Raw genomic sequence first — 4,544 nt, forward strand, 5'->3', positions numbered from 1 at the left:
TTTGGAGTGTTTTACTGGAAGCATATCAATACACTACTGTACGAGTGCATCTGTTTATTTACTGAGAAGATGTGAACAAGTTCTACTACACCGGCTCTGACGCTCGTCGGCTGTGGCAGGGCTTGCAAACTATTAGACTACAAAGGGAAGCACAGCCGAGAGCTTTCCAGTGACACGAGCCTACCAGACGAGCTAAATAACTTCTATGCTCGCTTCAAGGCAAGTAACACTGAAACATGCGTGAGAGCATCAGCTGTTCTGACGACTGTGTGATCACGTGTCTGTCTAACCAGACACCTAGGTATTTGTAGTTGTCCACATATTCTAAGTCAGAACCGTCCAGAGTTGTGATACTAGTCGGGCGGGAGGGTGTGGGCAGCAATCGGTTGAAGAGCATGCACTTAGTTTTACTTGCATTTAAAAGCAGTTGGAGGCCTCGGAAGGAGTGTTATGGCATTGAAGCTCGTTTGGAGGTTTGTTAGCAGTGTCGAAAGAAGTTTCAGATGTATACAGAATGGTGTCATCTGCGTAGAGGTGGATCAGAGAATCACCAGCAGCAAGAGTGACAATAATATATAAAGAGAAAAGTCGGCCCGAGATTTGAACCCTGTGGCACCCCCATAGAGACTGCCAGAGGTCCGGACAACAGGCCCTCCAATTTGACACACTGAACTCTGTCTGAGAAGTAGTTGGTGAACCAGGCGAGGCAATCATTTGAGAAGCCGAGGCAATTGAGTCTGCCGATAAGAATGAGGTGATTCAGAGTCGAAAGTCTTGGCCAGGTCGATGAAGACTGCTGCACAGTACTGTCTTTTATCGATGGCGGTTATATCGTTTAGGACCTTGAGCGTGGCTGACGTGCACCCATAACCAGCTCGGAAACCAAATTGCATAGTGGAGAAGGTACGGTGGGATTCGAAATGGTCGGTGATCTGTTTGTTAACTTGGCTTTCAAAAATTTTAGAAAGGCAGGCCAGGATGGATATAGGTCTATAACAGTTTGGGTCTAGAGTGTCTCCCCCTTTGAAGAGGGGGATGACCGTGGCAGATTTCCAATCTTTGGGGATCTCAGACAATACGAAAGAGAGGTGGAATAGGCTAGTAATAGGGGTTGCAACAATTTTGGCAGATAATTTTAGAGGGGTCCAGATTGTCTAGCCCAGCTGATTTGTAGGGATCCAGATTTTGCAGCTCTTTCAGGACATAAACTGTCTGGATTTTGGTGGAGAAGCGAGGGGGCTTGTCCAAGTTGCTGCAGGGGGTGCTGAGATGTTGGCCGGGGTAGCGGTAGCCAGGTGGAAAGCATGGCCAGCGGTAGAAAAATGCTTAATGAAATTATTGATTGTAGTAGATTTATCGGTGGTGACAGTGTTTCCTATCCTCATTGCAGTGGGCAGCTGGGGTGCTCTCATTCTCCATGGACTTTAGTGTCCCAAACTTTTTGGAATTAGTGCTACAGGATGCTAATTTATGTTTAAAAAAGCTAGCCTTAGATTTCCTAACTGAGTATATTGGTTCCTGACTAACCTGAAAAGTTACATATCGCAGGGGTTATTCGATGCTAATGCACAACGCCACAGGATGTTTTTGTGCTGTCAAGGGGAGTCAAGTCTGGGGTGAACCAAGAGCTATATCTGTTCTTAGTTCTACATTTTTTTAATGGGGCATGCTTATTTAAGACAGTGAGGAAAGCACTTTTAAAGAGCAACCAGGCATCCTCTACTGACGGGATGAGGTCAATATCCTTCCAGGATACCCGGGCCAGGTCGATTAGAAAGGCCTGCTCGCTGAAGTGTTTTAGGGAGCGTTTGACAGTGATGAGGGCTGGTCGTTTGACCGCGGAACCATTACGCACGCAGGCAATGATCGCTGAGATCCTGGTTGTAGACAGCAGAGGTGTATTTAGAGGGCAAGTTGGTCAGGATGATATCTAAGAGGGTGCCCATGGTTATGGATTTAGGGTTGTACCTGGTAGGTTCCTTGATCATTTGTGTGAGATTGAGGGCATCTAGTTTAGATCCTAGGACGGCCGGGGTGTTAAGCATGTCCCAGTTTAGGTCACCTAACAGTACGAACTATGAAGATAGATGGGGGCAATCAATTCACATATGGTGTCCAGGGCACAGCTGGGGGCTGAGGGGGTTCTATAACAAGCGGCAACGGTGAGAGACTTGTTTCTGGAAAGGTGGATTTTTAAAAGTAGAAGCTCGAATTGTTTAGGCACAGACCTGGATAGTATGACAGAAATCTGCAGGATATCTCTGCAGTCGATTGCAACTCCGCCCCCTTTGGCAGTTCTATCTTGTCTGAAAATGTTATAGTTAGGGATGGAAATTTCAAGATTTTTGGTGGCCTTCTTAAGCCAGGATTCAGACACGGTTAGGACATCCGGGTTGGCAGAGTGTGCTAAAGTGGGGAATAAAACAAATTTAGGGAGGAGGCTTCTAATGTTAACATGCATGAAACCATGGCTTTTACGGTTACAGAAGTCAACAAATGAGAGCGCCTGGGGAATGAGAGTGGAGCTTGGGACTGCAGTGGTTAGCCTCTACATCACCAGAGGAACAGAAGAGGAGTAGGATAAGGGTACGGCTAAAAGCTATAAGAACTGGTCGTCTAGTGTGTTCGGAGCAGAGAGTAAAAGGAGCAGATTTCTGGGAGTGGAAGAATAGATTCAAGGCATAATGTACAGACAAGGCCGCTAGCAGTGGCTAACTGACTACTAGCTAGTAGCTAGATAGCTGGTTAGCTTCTGATGGGGGTTCCTGTTCTAAAGTGTAAAAAATAGCAGATCCGTACCACATTGGGTGAGGCGGGTTGCAGGAGAGTGTGTTCAGTCCGTAGATGGAAATTGAGATTTAAAAAAATATGAAAAATATATATACATGGGACGGGACAAGACAAACAGACGTCCTACTGCTATGCCATCATCTTTATTGCACTCCACACTGCCCTTTCACACTTGGAGAAAGGGACACCTACGTATGTGAGAATGCTACTCATTGACTACAGCTCAGCATTCAATACCATAGTGCCCTCAAAGCTCATCACTAAGCTAAGGACCATGGGACTAAACACCTCCCTCTGCAACTGGATCCTGGACTTCCTGACGGCCTCCCCCAGGTAGTAAGGGTAGGTAACAACACATCCGCCACGCTGATCCTCAACACTGGGGCCCCTCAAGGGTTCGTGCTCAGTCCCTTCCTGTACTCCCTGTTCACTTATGACTGGACGGCCAGGCACGACTCCAACACCATGATTAAGTTTGCTGATGACACAACAGTGGTAGGCCTGATCACTGTTAACAATGAGACAGACGATAGGGAGGAGGTCAGAGACCTGACCTTGTGGTGCAAGGACAACAACCTCTCCCTCAACGTGATCAAGACAAAGGAGATGCTTGTGGACTACAGGAAAAGGAGGACCGAGCACGCCCCCATTCTTATCGACGGGGCTGTAGTGGAGCAGATTGAGAGCTTCAAGTTCCTTGGCATCCACATCACCAACAAACTAACATGGTCCAAGCACACCAAGACAGTCGTGAAGGGGGCACGACATAACATATTCGCCCTCAGGAGACTGAAAAGATCTGGCATGGGTCCTCAGATCCTCAAAAAGTTCTACAGCTGCACCATCGAGAGCATCCTGACGGGTTGCATCAGTGCCTGGTATGGCAACTGCTCGGCCTCCGAACGCAAGGCACTACAGAGGGTAGTGCGTATGGCACAGTACATCACCGGGGCCAATCTTCCTGCCATCCAGGAGCTCTATACCAGGCGGTGTCAGAGGAAGGCCCTAAAAATTGTCAAAGACTCCAGCCACCCTGGTCATAGACTGTTCTCTCTGCTACTGCACGGCAAGCGGGTTTGGAGCGCCAAAGTCTAGGTCCAAGATGATTCTAAACAGCTTCTACCCCCAAGCCATAAGACTCCTGAACAGCTAATCAAATGGCTAACCAAACTATTTGCACATTGACTCTGTACCGGTACCCCCTGTATATAGTCCTGCTATTGTTATTTACTGCTGCTCTTTAATTATTTGTAATTCCTATCTCCTACTTTTTTAAAAGGTATTTTCATAACTGTATTGTTGGTTAAGGGCTTGTAAGTAAGGTTTTCACTGTAGTGTCTACACCTGATGTTCGGTGCATGTGACAAATACAATTCGATTTGAAGTGCATTTAAGACTCACAAATGAATTAAGAGATGGAGGAACATATTTGATTTGGTTAACTACCAGAGGATGAAAAATGGCATTCTCCAGGGAAGCCTGAATCTGAAAATAGTATCTTACAAATAATGTTTAATATATGTAGTAGTTATGAGTCCTTACCATTAGCTGGATATTTCTTCATATTTTGTCTTTTGCACAAAGTGCAGGGCCGCTTACAATTGGCCCAGGGTCGTCATGTTAAAATAAGAATTTGTTCTAACTGACTTGTCTAGTTAAATAAAACAATGCTCAGGCTCTTGTCTTCATCTTTTGAAAACTGTACTGTTGCTTTAAAATGTGTCAGGCTGCCCTGTTGTTGCTGTGCTGGAAAC

The sequence above is a fragment of the Salvelinus alpinus genome, chromosome 8 (assembly GCF_045679555.1).
Source record: "Salvelinus alpinus chromosome 8, SLU_Salpinus.1, whole genome shotgun sequence".
Lineage (NCBI taxonomy): Eukaryota > Metazoa > Chordata > Actinopteri > Salmoniformes > Salmonidae > Salvelinus > Salvelinus alpinus.